Here is a 16,770-nt window from a genome sequence, read left to right as displayed (position 1 = left end):
CCCCCACCCCCCAAAAAAACCCCCACAGCCAAAACAGTCAATGCTCCCCTGACAATATCTCTATGCAGGGTGCCTTCTTAGCTGATATAAAGCTAGCATAAGGGCTCTACATCAGCCCCCTGATTTATGGGTGGATCATGGGTGTGTTGAAGATGTGGCTGGAGTGCACCGCAGGATAGCTATTCTTTGTCTGATAGCCACTGATGGTCATGGAAAGCAGAGCATCATTTATAGAACTCCTGAGGCTGCTCTGTATTAGGGGCCAGGCAGTTTCTTGCACAGCCCTAGAATGCAGGGAGCGCAAAGGTGACTTATAATTTGGCTACTGAGAATCAGGTCCACTGATTTACTGGAGAATAAAACTTGATCAGGTACTGAAATATTAAAATTCTGAGGCTGATAAAAAAAGAAAAGGAGGGGACTTTATATCCTTTCTGAAAACTGTCTTCCAAGAACTCAGACACACCTGATAATTCTACTTCTACTAAGAGTACAAATTGCACTGCCTTTAGAAAAAACTGTCATATACAGCCACAAGATATTTATTTTTCCTAGATCTTGGATCTGGCACTTTAGGCTCAAATATATGCTCGGAGTCCACTGAAGCATGACTTTCTTAAAAAAAAAAAAAAAAAAAATTAAAACTATCTTTCCAGAAGAACTCTTGGGGTTTTTCTTTTAAAAATGTTTTGTAATTTACTTGCCTTCTTTTTATCAAATATTATCAATTGGTACAACAGATACTGTAAAACACTATTCTTATTTTACATGCTTTTTTTTTTTTAGAATGAAAAATCAGTTGGGACAGATTTAATCTACTAATCACAATATACAGTTTAAATTGGAGGCAACAATTTTACACCCAGCCAAAATGTCAGATAAGTTTCATATACAACAAAAAATACCTATTTTGTAATCTTAAAATCACATTGAGACTAATAGATTATATGAAAACAATACCTGGTGCTGATTTAGATATGGACAATCTTTTGCTTCTAACTCATTGGGTATTATTTGTTCAACTCACGAAATGAGAGGAAAGATAATTTAAAGCTAAATACACACATTTAAGGTAACTTTGATTTGTTTAGGTAAGCCTTTTTAAAAAAAAATTGGATAACCCACAGCAGATATACCAGTCTTGAAACTTTTGGCTCTGTTGTCCAACAACACAACACAGCTTTCTCTATACACAGGTATTTGTGCTTCACTTTTCCTGGATTAAGATAATCAGCATTCAAGAAAATTATAGGTAAATTAATGCAAAGCACTGTGTGTCAAGGTTGCACTTAATTAAGCACTCAGTCAAGGCTGAATGTGCAGCCTTTATTCTGTCCCTTTGCAAATATGCATGCAGTGCCATACAGTTTCTGGGCCTTTCCTTGCTACTCCCAAAATGGTCAGAGGGATTATTGCTGAGCAATTTAAGTTCCTGTCCCCACAATCAGAGGCTAAGCATATTGCCTTTTCAATATTTTCAGCACCTCCCGAAATAAGAGGGACATTTTTTGAGGCTCTGACTATAATGATTAGTGCATCTATCATACCTATCTCTCTTTGGATCATGGTGTTGTACTAAATTAGGCTCCTATTTCCTCTTAACAATCAGTTTGTATCTCATAATGATGTCTGTTCTTCTATTACATATATTATCACAAGAGTTCCACTATACCGTTCCAGGTGCCTTGATTTACATACTACTATTAGGTGAACTGATCTATCACGAGGGTGTTTAATTTAATGTATATACTGGGAACACAATTAAATTTAATTTGTCCCCATACTCTACTTGCTATCTCTGTTGTGAATGCCTAAATAGTGTCAAGGCATATTTAGATATTTCTTACAACTTAATGCAAGGGTTTGTGAGATATAAACACGAGCTAAAAATCACTCATCTCTTAATTCTGTCTTTTTTCTCCATCTCTTTTATAATGCTTTTTTTCCCCAGGATTTGCAATTTAGCAGTTCAGCTGGAGTCTCGTCTAACATTTGAATGAAATGTTTGTTTTATGGAAATCTCCATTATATTGCCTTACGAATATTGCCAGATTACATCTCCACCTCATTTCTGCTGACGCATAGGTCTTTATTCAAACCTTTGTGTCATCTTGTTTAGACTATTGTTGTAGAGCCCTTTTATGCTGTTTTGCCCTGCATGCCATTAACAGACTTCAGCTGGTACAAAATGCCACAGCTAGAATTCTGCTTGGCATCTGATAGTAAGAGCATAACTCCAGTTTTGATCAGTAGACACTACATAAGTGTTCTTCTTATTTAAGGGCATAGGTGTATGGACCTAGACAATCTGCAGTATGTCAAGAGGCCATGCAATGTTACACTACGAAGATTTTTGATTAAAAAGATTACAAAAAGAAAGCAAATATCTGAAACCACCAAAGGAAGCTTTATCTCCAATCTAGATCTAACCTCCTCAGCCCCCAAACAGTGCTGAAAAATAAGCAGTTTCCAAAGGAGGGGTGATTGACTCCACGCAGACAACATGAAACGTAAAAGTATATGAAGATTTAGTCTGAGACTTTAATGGCTAAGTTATGGAAACAACAACAATTAGTCACAAAAATGAAAATGTTCTTTTTCTAATTGTAGCATTACTAAATCCCTTGTGAGTGAGTCTGTCTATATTTTCCTTGTTATGTTGTCTTACATACTTATGACAAAATCTGATTTCATTGGTAAAGCCCCCCTTTCACGCTGATTTTGGGCTCACAGATGTAGAGCATGTAAATCCACATATTTTCTTTTCACAACCTTGCTAAATCAAGGCAAACTTTGGTCCCTTAATTCAGTGGGAATTTTGTCAGTGATTTCAGTGGGATCATGGGACCAGGGACTCTGACATGTGAAATTGAGGTTGGATTATCTAGATTAATACAGTATGCCAATATCTTCTTCAGTCATAAATGAATCATTGAACTACCTTTTGGCTTTACATTGAGGGGAGACAGGGTAAGAGATATTATACGTCCCCCTCCCTATTCCCTTGTATAATATTAAAACACTCAAAATTCAACAAGTCCTAACTAATCCTATTTGATTATAAATATTGCTGTTTAACTCTCTGCTTAGTTGCTTAAATCTTCGCTTAAGAACAGATGCAATGATTTTAAAATGCCCTCTGTTTATTATCATTTAATACATAATTATAGCAAATTTTTAACTGATCAATTTTGTGCAGAGTACTTATTGCAATATGTTCTGATTTTTGAAAGGCAATGTGCCTGATAATAGTTTCCAAAAAAGTTATACAACTATTGAAAAAATAATCAGAGTCAATATTTCTAACAACGTCATTTCAAAACCTAGTGCTAGAAGGTAATAGCCTGGTATTGCTACATATAAGGAATCAAGACACTATACAACCAATTACTTCAAGCTTGAAGAGAAACAGGCCCCATGTGCAGTAGAAGCAATACTGTGTTAGCCAAAATCATATTTAAATATTGTCCTTCTAGTAAGGACGGTTTCAACACTCTGCCTGGTCAGTGTTGACCAAGGAGAACTGTTTTACAAACTGTGCTCTATATTAGGTCAGGTTTCTCTTCCAGGGTAGACACTGTCCTAAGTCCAACAAAAATATTTGTAGTTTCATACCAGCACTTGTACTCTAGATTCTGCTCCGGGACACTTGCTTGTTTTCTTTGTGGTATACTCCAGTTTCTTCTGATTCCTTAATTTATCTTCTACCTGGAGTTTTCACCAGCTCCTCATCCTTGTAAGATAACCAGAAACATGCAAAGGAAAAGAACAAAATGATTAATGAAAAATAAAACCCTTGAAATATAAAATCTTGAAAATAACCCTAATAAAAAGAAATGCCACAGTTGCAGGAGTGGGAAAGGACAAGGATGAAAGATTTGAAACAGGAATGTACCAGAACAAAATATATATAGCACACACAGCAAAATATTTTTTTAAACTGAAAATATTTAATGGATGCACATGCTGCTTACTCATCACAATATAATTCTCTACAGTCTATTTGCTGCCATTCTTATTAACTGAGTGAAGTTCAGTACTCAGTTAAACAAGAATGGTGGCTATTGGTAGGGTCCCATGCATTGTTTAGGCATTGGAACAAGTTTGCCTCCATATTTGGTACAGACCCAGGAATCAGTGTGCACCTACTTGGTGGAGTTCCTAGGGAGCATTCCTGCAGAAATGGCAGAGTGAGTGGAGCAGGAGCATCAGGGCTTCCAGCCAATACTCCACGTGCATGAGCCTCAGTGCATACACAACCGTGGTAGGAGGGAAAAGTTACTCCAGTCTAGCAGAAGCAAAAGCACAACAGCAGCAATGGGGTCATGTGACACCTCTGATTATTGGGCTAAACTGTCACCAACATTAATTCCAACAGTTTGTCCTCTCACCTAAGGAGAGCGCCAATAGTTGCAGAAGACATCATACAAAAGAGGTGTGATCTTCCCTGAATTACAAAACTGTCCCATACCAGACACTCAGGAAACAGCTCCTGTTGATATGATACTCAGTGATTCCTAAGAAATGTCTTCCATTTGGGTAGAAAAGCATAGGAAACTGTATTAAGGCCCAAGTCCATATTTTAAAGAAATGTTTGGGTGAATACATTAGGTCCCACTCACTCTAGTGAGCCTGAGTAATCCTGTTTGTTGAGATATTTAAAAAATGTTTCTAAAATCTTTAATTTGAAGTATCTTGGATTTGTTTCTATTATCCCACTCTTCCACGTGTGCCTTCTCACCCCTCATGCATGAACACCCTCCACAAACTAATCCATAACACCACTGCTGTGTCCTCCTCAAGTTCCACAGGCATCTGTTGTGATGGCTATGGAACACAGATGGCTGATAATGGTTAGGAAGGCGGGGAGTTGGGACAACTTTTAAAAACAACCTCCACAGTACTTTTGTACCTACAAATTACACACCCAGCCAGTCTATGAAAGACATGGTGGTATTACTGTTGCCTCTCCTAATCCCAGTTTGTCAGTTACACCCATTTGTTTACACTGAAAAGTCTCTGGGACAGGGACTTCATCTATATTTGTAAAACACCAACCTCAGGTTGGGGGTCTCAAGACACTACTGTAATATAAATAATAATTACAAGCAAAGAAAGTTAAAAGAATTCAATCCTCTTTGTGTGCATGTATGATACAGCCTTCACTGACATCACCATATAATATTCTTCCAACACCTATCCATTCAGTTAATGGGTGGTTATTCAAATTTTTTTTAGTTTTCTCATACAGTGTGCAGCCTCAGGCCTTATTTACAGCACACAATCCAAACCCTGCACTGAATACTAATATTAAACTTTCTCCTACTATGTTGCTGATTGCTATAACGTCTGAAGGCTTCACAAACATCAATAAATTTATCTTCAGAACATGCTGTGAAATTAGGTGATATTATTATCCCCATTTTAAAGATGGGGGAAACTGAGGCACAGACAGATTTTAAACTCAAAATTGTCAACAGGTTCCTCCAGCAGCAGAATACGGACCCTGGACTTCAGAAAAGCAGACTTTGACTCTCTCAGGGAACTGATGGGCAGGATCCCCTGGGAGAATAAGATGAGGGGGAAAGGAGTCCAGGAGAGCTGGCTGTATTTTAAAGAATCTTTATTGAGGTTACAGGAACAAACCATCCCAATGTGTAGAAAGAATAGTAAATATGGCAGGCAACCAGCTTGGCTTACCAGTGAAATCCTTGCTCATCTTAAACACAAAAAAGAAGCTTACAAGAAGTGGAAGATTGGACAGATGACCAGGGAAGAGTATAAAAATATTGCTCGGGCATGCAGGAGTGAACTCAGGAAGGCCCAATCACACTTGGAGTTGCAGCTAGCAAGAGATGTTAAGAGTAACAAGAAGGGTTTCTTCAGGTATGTTAGCAACAAGAAGAAAGTCAAGGAAAGTGTGGGCCCCTTACTGAATGAGGGAGGCAACCTAGTGATAGAGGATGTGGAAAAAGCTAATGTACTCAATGCTTTTTTTTAATCTCTGTCTTCACGAACAAGGTCAGCTCCCAGACTACTGCACTGGGCAGCACAGCATGGGGAGGAGGTGATGAGCCCTCTGTGGAGAAAGAAGTGGTTCAGGACTATTTAGAAAAGCTGGACGAGCACAAGTCCATGGGGCCTGATGTGCTGCATCCGAGAGTGCTAAAGGAGTTGGCGGATGTGATTGCAGAGCCATTGGCCATTATCTTTGAAAACTCATGGCGATCAGGGGAGGTCCCGGACGACTGGAAAAAGGCTAATGTAGTGCCCATCTTTAAAAAAGGGAAGGAGGACGATCTGGGGAACTACAGGCCAGTCAGCCTCACCACAGTCCCTGGAAAAATCATGGAGCAGGTCCTCAAGGAATCAATTCTGAAGCACTTAGAGGAGAGGAAAGTGATCAGGAACAGTCAGCATGGATTCACCAAGGGCAAGTCATGCCTGACTAATCTAATTGTCTTCTATGACAAGATAACTGGCTCTGTGGATGAGGGGAAAGCAGTGGACGTGTTATTCCTTGACTTTAGCAAAGCTTTTGATACGGTCTCCCACAGTATTCTTACCAGCAAGTTAAAGAAGTATGGGCTGGATGAATGGACTATAAGGTGGATAGAAAGCTGGCTAGATCGTCTGGCTCAACGGCTCCATGTCTAGTTGGCAGCCCGTATCAAGCAGAGTGCCCCCAGGGTTGGTCCTTGGGCTGGTTTTGTTCAATATCTTCATTAATGATCTGGAGGATGGTATGGACTGCACCCTCAGCAAGTTTGCAGATGACACTAAACTGGGAGGAGTGGTAGATACGCTGGAGGGTAGAGATAGGATACAGAGGGACCTAGACAAATTAGAGGATTGGGCCAAAAGAAATCTGATGAGGTTCATCAAGGACAAGTGCAGAGTCCTGCACTTAGGACGGAAGAATCCAATGCACCGCTACAGACTAGGGACCAAATGGCTAGGCAGCAGTTCTGCAGAAAAGGACCTAGGGGTTATAGTGGACGAGAAGCTGGATATGAGTCAACAGTGTGCCCTTGTTGCCAAGAAGGCCAATGACATTTTGGGATGTATAAGTAGGGGCATAGCGAGCAGATCGAGGGACGCGATCACTCCCCTCTATTCGACATTGGTGAGGCCTCATCTGGAGTGCTGTGTCCAGTTTTGGGCCCACACTACAAGAAGGATATGGAAAAATTGGAAAGCGTCCAGCGGAGGGGAACAAAAATGATTAGGGGACTGGAATACATGACTTATGAGGAGAGGCTGAGGGAACTAGGATTGTTTAGTCAGCAGAAGAGAAGAATGAGGGGGGATTTGATAGCTGCTTTCAACTACCTGAAAGGGGTTCCAAAGAGGATGGATCTAGACTGTTCTCAGTGGTACCAGATGACAGAACAGGGAGTAATGGTCTCAAGTTGCAGTGGGGGAGGTTTAGGTTGGATATTAGGAAAAACTTTTTCACTAGGAGGGTAGTGAAGCACTGGAATGTGATACAGAGGGAGGTGGTGGAATCTCCTTCCTTTGAGGTTTTTAAGGTCAGGCTTGACAAAGCCCTGGCTGGGATGATTTAGTTGGGGATTAGATCCTGCTTTGAGCAGGGGGTTGGACGAGGTGGCCTCCAGAAGTCCCTTCCAACTCTGTTATTCTATGATTCTATGATTCCATAAGTCATGTTAAGGAAAATGTTGAGTTGGCCGCTAACTGTATATTCCTGTTTCCTGGGTGCCCAATATGAGACACTTATAGCCAGGTTTGTAGAAGTGATAAGCACTCACAGCTGCCACTAAAGCCAAATGGAGCTGTACTTGGAACATAAAGAGTGCTATAATGTGCCAAGTACCCAGGGTCCAATTTTTTAGGGTACTTGGCACATTACAGCACTCTTTATGTTCCAAGTACAGCTCCATTTGGCTTTAGTGGCAGCTGTGAGTGCTTATCACTTCTACAAACCTGGCTATAAGTGTCTCATATTGGGCACCCAGGAAACAGGAATATACAGTTAGCGGCCAACTCAACATTTTCCTTAACATGACTTATGGAATCATAGAATAACAGAGTTGGAAGGGACCTCTGGAGGCCATCTCGTCCAACCCCCTGCCCAGAGCAGGACCAATCCCAACTAAATCATCCCAGCCAGGGCTTTGTCAAGCCTGACCTTAAAAACTTCTAAGGAAGGGGATTCCACCACCTCCCTAGGTAACGCATTCCAGTGTTTCACCACCCTCCTAGTGAAAAAGTTTTTCCTAATATCCAACCTAAATCTCCCCCACTGCAACTTGAGACCATTACTTCTTGTCCTGTCACCTGCTATCACTGAGAATAGTCTAGATCCATCCTCTTTGGATCCACCTTTCAGGTAGTTAAAAGCAGCTATCAAATCCCCCCTCATTCTTCTCTTCTGCAGACTAAACAATCCCAGTTCCCTCAGGCTCTCCTCATAAGTCATGTGTTCCAGTCCCCTAATCATTTTTGTTGCCCTTCGCTGGACTCTCTCCAATTTCTCCACATCCTTCTTGTAGTGTGGGGCCCAAAACTGGACACAGTACTCCACATGAGGCCTCACCAGTGTCGAATAGAGGGGAATGATCATGTCCCTCGATCTGCTGGCAATGCCCCTACTTATACATCCCAAAATGTCATTGGCCTTCTTGGCAACAAGGGCACACTGTTGACTCATATCCAGCTTCTCGTCCACTGTAACCCCTAGGTCCTTCTCTGCAGAACTGCTGCCTAGCCATTTGGTCCCTAGTCTGTAGCGGTGCATTGGATTCTTCCGTCCTAAGTGCAGGACTCTGCACTTGTCCTTGTTGAACCTCATCAGATTTCTTTTGGCCCAATCCTCCAACTTGTCTAGGTCCCTCTGTATCCTATCCCTACCCTCCAGCGTATCTACCACTCCTCCCAGTTTAGTGTCATCCGCAAACTTGCTGAGGGTGCAATCCACACCATCCTCCAGATCATTAATGAAGATATTGAACAAAACTGGCCTGAAGGGTTCATGTTTAGTTATTCTACCTGGAAACAGAGCACTCTGGCTGTTTTGTAGAGGCAATGCACACATTACTTCTATCCAAGGACAAGAACTAGATATGAACCATGAAAAGTTGATTATAAGACGGTGACCGTGGGAAGCTTTCTTAGCCTGGGCTCAAGGTCTGAGAACCAGGATTGTAGTAGATAAAAGTTAGTAAGTAAGAATATTAATTAACGTCATGCATTCCTTTGTTGTATCTTTTTACAGTAGAAGTATGTAATGCATAAGGGGGAGGAATATAATAAAAGGAGAAGTTTGAAAGCTGGGGGGGCAACAGCCCATTTCAGCTGACCAGCCTGCTTGCTTGAATAAAGCTGTGTTCTGTCTCATCTTTGAACCGCCACAACTGGTGCCCAAACGTGGGGCCCTCAGCACTCACCTCGCCCGGCAAGGGTTTCAGACGCGTCACTCATCTGTTTCGTGGATCCCGATGAGTATTTTTCGTTGTGGTAAGTATGGGAAGCTCTCTCTCTGCTTTGCAAGTGCAACACCGCAATGAGCTACAGTATCTGCTGCGTAAGGCTCAGCATGACTGCCCTGCTCGAGCACTCACTCTCCTGCTACAGGAGGTACGTGCCCAGTGCCCGTGGTACCCTGAAGCAGGAACCCTTAAGCTAGCAGACTGGGAGCGATTGGGCCAGACATTGCACAAAGAGTCTCAGGCACCCGTGCAGGCTTTACATGCCTGGCACCTCTGTCGCGACGCGATACTGCGTGTCACCTCGGACAGACCCTCTCTTGCGAGGCTGGTAATCTCGCCACGCCCGTCGGCTCCTGCAGCTCTCCCCCCTCCTACCGATGCAACACAGTGTGTCGCCTCGGAAAGACCCTCTCCCACGCCAACAGAGGGGCTGCTGATTTCGCCACCCCCGTCTGCTCCTGCAGTTATCCCTCTCCCTGCTTCGCCCCCAATGCCTTTATTACCACCGCCTCCCTTGCCTTCCCCACCGGAGCCGGTGGGTGATCGCCCTCCGCCCGTGGGGCCCCATGCTCCAGGGCCCCCCGGGGAGTCGCCTGCATCTGCTCAGAGGCTTTCGCTGGTGCAGCAAATGGTTCACGCAGCGAAGACTCGCTCAGATCTTACAGCAGAGGAGCTGGCTGAACTGGTCTTGGTTTGTCCGGTGACCTGGCAGAATGATGACCAGGGCCACCCGGTTGGAACCTGGGTCAGTTTGCCTTACTCGGTGATTAGAGAGGTAAAGAAAGCTATTCGCGAGTTCGGCCTGACTAGCACCTTTGTGCGTGGTCTCATTGAAGGGATAGGTACTGGGTATTCCCTAATCCCTGAAGATTGGAAGGTGCTGTTGCGCATGATGTTAACACCTAGTCAGTATGTTATTTGGGTTAGTGAGTATCGGCAGATGGCGGAACGCCAGGCCCAGCTTCTTAGAGAGCAAGGTGTCATTTTTGACCATTTGGCAGGGGAGGGACAGTTTGCTACTGTTGAGATGCAGTCTCAGCTCCCTCAGGCCCTCTTCCCCATTATTTCCACCTGTGCCCAGCATGCCTTCCGGAAGGTCCCAGATTCAGGCAAGCCTACTAAAAGCTTTGTCAGTATCCGTCAGGGTGCATCAGAGTCCTTTCTGGATTTTACCAACAGATTGCAGGAGGCTATCCTCCGACAGGTGGATAACCCTGAAGCAGCACAGGAAATCCTGTTAAAACTGGCGGTTGAAAATGCAAATGAGGATTGCCGCCGTGCTCTCCAGACGGCGCAAGCCTCTGGCATTTTAGAGCTCTCAGACATGCTACGGGCATGCCAGAACATCGGCACACAAGCCCATAAAGCTGGAGTTCTGGCTGCTGCCCTGAGAAAAACCGGGAAGGAAGGGAAGCGTTGTTACCACTGTGGTAAGGAGGGTCACTTCCAGCGGGAGTGCCGCTCATCAAAGGCACCCGCCCGACCCTCAAAGAAGTGCCCCAAGTGTCAGAAGGGCTATCACTGGGCTAATCAGTGTCGTAGCGGGTCGGGAAACCGCGCGACGGGTCCCCCCCGAACCCACGGCCAAACGGGGGTGTTTCCCACTCAGACAACCGTTCCTCTGCCTTAAAATCCATAGACTCTATGAGGACGGCGACTGCTGGAAGTGCAGGGCTTGATTTGATCATGCAGGAGGACACTGATTTTCAGCTGCCAGGGGAAGTCTGCGCCATACCTACCCAGGTGACGGGACCTCTCCCTGCCGGCTTTGTGGGTCTCGTTCTCCCTCACTCACATGCTGGGAAACAGGGCTTTTTTGTCATCCCCGGGGTCATTGATGCCGATTACACTGGCATTATTAAGGTTCAGGTGTGGACTCATCTCCCACAGTCACTCCCACGTGGACGGTCAATTGCACAATTGATTTTAGTCCCCTATCAGGTGCCAGCCGCAGAGGATCGAACCCAGGGCAAAGGCGGCTTTGGATCAACGCTGTCTCACTCGCCGTCTCACAGCACGTCCTCTCCACTTGTTGCTCTGACTGTTTCCAGGTAGAATAACTAAACATGAACCCTTCACTGGCCCCAGGACCGACCCTTGGGGCACTCCGCTAGATACTGGCTGCCAACTAGACATGGAGCCATTGATCACTACCCGTTGAGCCCGACAATCTAGCCAATTTTCTACCCACCTTGTAGTGCATCCATCCAGCCCATACTTCTTTAACTTGCTGACAAGAATACTGCGGGAGACAATGTCAAAAGCTTTGCTAAAGTCGAGGAATAACATGTCCACTGCTTTCCCTTCATCCACAGAACCAGTTATCTCATCATAGAAGGCAATTAGATTAGTCAGGCATGACTTTCCCTTGGTGAATCCATGCTGACTATTCCTGATCACTTTCCTCTCGTCTAAGTGCTTCAGAATTGATTCCTTGAGGACTTGCCCATCATCACCTAGTACTTCTTTGGCAGAGGCGGGAACAGGCTCCGCGCTGGGAACAAGGGGTTCAGAGTGTGGGAGAGCTCAGGGCAGGGACAGGGCCTTGGGGTGCAGGAGGGGGTGTAGGCTCTGGGGTGGGGCCATGGATGAGGGGTTTGGGGTGCAGGATTGGTCTCTGGGCTGGAGCAGGAGGTAGGGATGCAAGAGGGAATGGGGCAGGGGGTTGAGGTGTGGGAGGGACTCAGAGCTGGGGCAGGGGGTTTGGGGAACAGTTGCCAGTTTTCATGTGGTAAATAAGCACCCCAACTTTCACAATAAGCCAAAATCAAGCTAATCCCATTTCAAAACAAGGCCAAAATAAGCCAATCCCTAAGAACCCCTAAATTCTATGTGACTAGATCCCCCTGGCATGCAGTCTGGGACTGTGGTGGGCCTGCTGTGTATCCCTGACTCTCTCCGCCCCTTGCCCCTGCTTCCCGGGAGCTGATTAAAAAAAAAAAAGCAGCAACAAGCTACAAGCCAAAAACTAGCCAACAAGCCAATTAAGCCAAAAACAAGTGCAATTTCTGTGTTTTTTTCATGGGTTTGGCATGTCTGGTTTGAGGTGCAGGCTCCGGCCAGGTGGTGCTTACCTTGGGCGGCTCCTGGAAGTGGCCAGTCTGGTTCCTAGGCTCAGGAGCAGCCAGGTGGCTCTATGTGCTGCCCCTGCTTGCAGGCACCATCTCCGCAGCTCCCATTGGCTGTGGTTCCTGGCCAATGGGAGCTGTGGAGATGGCAATCGGGGCAGGGGCAGCACGCAAAGACCCCCTGGCCACCCTTGCACCTAGCAGCCAGATTGGCCGCTTCCAGGAGCAGCGCGGAGCCAGGGCAAGTAGGAACCAGACTTTTAGTGGCCTAGTAAAATCTCCCAGATTGCTTTCAATAGTCACCAGGAGATTGATGCCGATTCCGGTAGACTCCCGGCCAATCCGAGATTGTTGGCAACCCTATCTTTGGGAGATAGTAAGGATTTATTCTTCAGATTACCTCATCTTTGAGGGAACACTGAGAATTGAGGATCTATACAAGTAAGTTTGATTCCCCTTATGGAGCTATATTAGAGGCTCAAAAAGACTTTGGCAAACACTTAAAACATGATAGAAAACCCCCACTAATTTACTATTGAATCTTCGTGCAAAGAATAGTAAACCAGTATGATTGCAGAAACAACAAGGAGTACTCGTGGCACCTTAGAGACTAACAAATGTATTTGGGCATAAGCTTTCGTGGGCTAAAACCCACTTCATCAGATGCATGGAGTGGAAAATACAGTAGGCAGATTATATATATATACACACATACACACACACACAGAGTACATGAGAAGATGGGAGTAGCCTTATTTAATTAATAATATTATAATGGATCTAATAGTGTTCTGATTTCCCTAGAATATGGATCACTTTGAGTACACAGTTCTCTTTTTCCTGTGGTGCGGGACCGGCTATAGAAACACTAGTTAACAGGCTGGTGGTTCATCTATACAAACGTATACATCTTTCTTTTTAATTTATCCTCCCACCACTTCAGGTGTGGAGGGTGTCCACCGATTTCTGCCACTTATTTTGCTCTTGCCCTGGTCTCTTCAGGCTCCTGAGTGTCATGTTGATGGATCTGGCTTCTTTCACTATCGTTCTGTGTAATGTTTCTCTAGATCACCCTCTTTTGCTCTTCTGTAATATTTGTGATTAGAATGGCCACAAAGGAAATCTCGCCAATGAAGAACATCAAGTTACTGAGGAACACTCCAGCTAATGAAAGACACGATCAATTTCCCATATGCCTCATACACAACTACAAGAAAATGTGCTTGTCACACCAGAACTCAAGAAAAATTAGACTCACCCCAGCAGAACACCACCAAAAATGAATCAATATGTATCATCAGTGAAATAATCACACCTCAGAGAGGGGCGGTATCACATATGTGACAGTTTAGGGCATCGGTCTATGTAAAACTTATGCATTCGGATTGATTTTATTAACACTATGTATATAAAGTGATCCTCAGTGTGTACTGAATCAGCCACTTGTTAGCAAAGACTGGTCATGTCTCTCACAAACCCTATCTGGAAGCTGCTTCAGGACAATCAAGAAGTCATTAACGCTGAATGCCTCTAAGTTGCTAGAACAATGGTTGCTCTAAAACAGGGGTAATCAATTATTTTTTGTCAAGGTCCAAATTTCTTGGACAAGGTCTAGTCAAGGTCCAGACTCCAGAGAAAATAATAATAATAAAAATGATATAATAACTAAATAGATAGATTTTGAGATCAGTTCAAAGGCATCTGGTGGTCTAGATTTGGCCCCTGGTCCGCCTATTGGCTACCCCTGCTCTAAAGAGCATATGACCAGGCTAAAGGAAGCTGGTTCTCCCAGGTTGCCTGAAGGGCGTAGGGTTGGAGCAATAAACAATCCTGAGTAAAAAAGAAACTGGCACAAGTTCTAACATGCAAAATTCACCTTGGTTTGAATGAACAGAGCCAACTCAGATTTTTTTGTGTTCTGGGATACCAAAACAGATTCAATAGGAAGGCACCATCAGTTTGAAAGGAAACTTACTCTTGAAATTTTGAGCAAAGCCAGATGTTATAGAAAAGCCCCATCGAAACCAATAAAAATTGCTAAAATCCAGCCTCTCTGAATTCAATGGAAAATCTCTTGTGAAACCAATGGAAAATTTTGCATCTTATTCAGTGTTGTAACAAATACAAATTATGATCCAAATTTTCAAAAGATCATACACAGAAAAGTGCACACATCAGTAAGGGAATTCAAATGCACACAAACATAGGACATCAGGCATTGCACTTGTGTATGTGTATGTTATTTCAAATGCATGTGCATGTGCAAATGCATGTGCATTGGTCACTGCAAACACACACTTGAAAATTTGGGCACATGTGGGAAGGGGGGAGAAAGCTCATCTAAATCTTACTGAAACAAAAAGTTAAGATTAAAAAAAAAATCAAAACTATCGGTCTGATCTTGCAAGCCTGCAAAATCAATTCTCAAGAAGGGAAACCATAAATTAAGCAATATCTAGTCAGGTTACTCTTTATTTTATTAAAATATAATGTGCCTATTGCCATTCAGCTACCATAGGTGCTTGTTTACATAATTAAAGGAAATAAATTCGATAAAATCATGAAAGCAAGAAATATTCCTAACTTTCACAGAAATGTAGGCTGGAAGGGACCTCATCGAGTCCAGCCCCCTGCAATGTGGCAGGACAAAGTAAACTTAGATCATCCCTCAAAGCTATTTGTCTAACCTTAGAAATCTCCAGTGATGGGGATTCCACAACTTCCTTGGGAAACCTATTCTAGATCTTAACTACCCATATAATGAGAAAGTTTTTCCTAACATCTCCCAGGCTGCAAATTAAGCCCATTACAACTTGTCTTATCTTCAGTGGACACGGAAAACAATTGATCCAACTGTTCCTTCATTGTGACTAGATACCCAAGAGTTAATCCTTAGCTGTAAAGAATAGCTATGATTTTCTGGCATTAAACCAGAGAGCCTGGATGTTATTCTGATGCTGTTTTTCCCTCTTTGGTGAATAATGTTGTTACACTTGCATTAACTACTAGTGATGTTTCTGTAAGGGACTCCTGGGACTCTTATCCTCTTGTCTCATTTCCAGTAAATCAACTACTCATCCTTAACACCAACACGATCCCCACTGGATAAAAAACAGAACTCAACTCATCTGGCTGTCTGATCATTGGCTAACTAGCACTGAAATGTCACCTGAACAGTATTACACTTTATTTTTATGGCAGCAGTCATTTTAGATACTCACTACTGCTTGGGAAATTCCAGTTCTTAATAAAGTCTTGATCCTGACCAAGGTTAGTATGCCCTACCACAATATCAAATAATAATAAATAAATAAAATAAATATAATTAATTACATACACGTGACTTCCAACTGCAGGTATTATTTATATATGTGACTAGAACAATGGTTCTCAAACTCTGACCTATGGACCGCCAGCTGTCCACGGAATTTTTGCTCATGGTCGGCAGAACAAAATATTTTGAGAACCAAGAAGTGGGTGACTGGGGAAGGTGGAAAGGGGAGATGGTTCCATAAGAGGGTCTTTTTCACAAGATGGTCCACAGGATGAAATGCTAGAAAACTACTGGGATAAAATATTTGTAACATCCTAGTTTCATTTCTTATATAAGTCCAAGTTCCACAGCCCTTACTCACATGAATAGTCCCACTGGGAACAGAATTGAGTCCAACATGCTATTCCCACAGGTCACCAAAATATAAATGTAATTAATATGGGTATACCACATCACACACCCATATTAACTGTACTGATTGCATGTGTATTGAAACCAACTTGCTTCTTTTCTACACGGAATGCAAAGACATTTTCTAAAAAAACGTAATCTTTTATATTAAAAATAATGTATACAAGAATACACCATCTTAAAATTCTAAAGAGAAATCACTTATGTTCTGCTTAATGATATCACCAGAAACCCTCAATGGCTTTATATCTTTGTATGAGAGAGTTACTCATCTGTATGTTCAGACACCAAGTTGTTCACTTTTACTGCAAAGTAAATTGGTGGTGGGGGAAAGGTTTTGTTTTCTGTTACAGAACAACATGTGCAGGGAATACATTACTCTTGAAAGACTGGAAACAGCAAGTTACAGCCTAAACTATTCCAGTAGGCAACTCTTCTAGTCCTGAAAACTGACCCAAGAATTGCAATAATTTAAAGATATATAAATGTAATATGTATCACTATATTGTAAATTCACATATTTCCTATCCTTCAGAGTAGTACCAATAAAAAAATCACCCTTATA

The 16,770-nt window shown here is 43.1% G+C and overlaps 1 protein-coding gene across 4 annotated transcripts in view; it reads right to left on the bottom strand.

Moving 5' to 3' along the window:
- Nucleotides 1-16,770, bottom strand: part of PCGF5 (polycomb group ring finger 5) — a 108,523-nt gene that overhangs the window by 82,168 nt on the left and 9,585 nt on the right. For all 4 annotated transcript variants that reach the window (XM_074959056.1, XM_074959055.1, XM_074959054.1 and 1 more), the window contains exon 2: nt 3,616-3,733. The gene's annotated coding sequence lies outside the window, so the exon portion shown is untranslated. The remainder of the gene's footprint in view (nt 1-3,615; nt 3,734-16,770) is intronic.

This window comes from Natator depressus, chromosome 7, assembly GCF_965152275.1.
Source record: "Natator depressus isolate rNatDep1 chromosome 7, rNatDep2.hap1, whole genome shotgun sequence".
Taxonomy (NCBI): Eukaryota; Metazoa; Chordata; order Testudines; family Cheloniidae; genus Natator; species Natator depressus.
The sequence above is the reverse complement of the archived record's forward strand: the minus strand, read 5'-3'. Positions and strand labels throughout refer to the sequence as shown.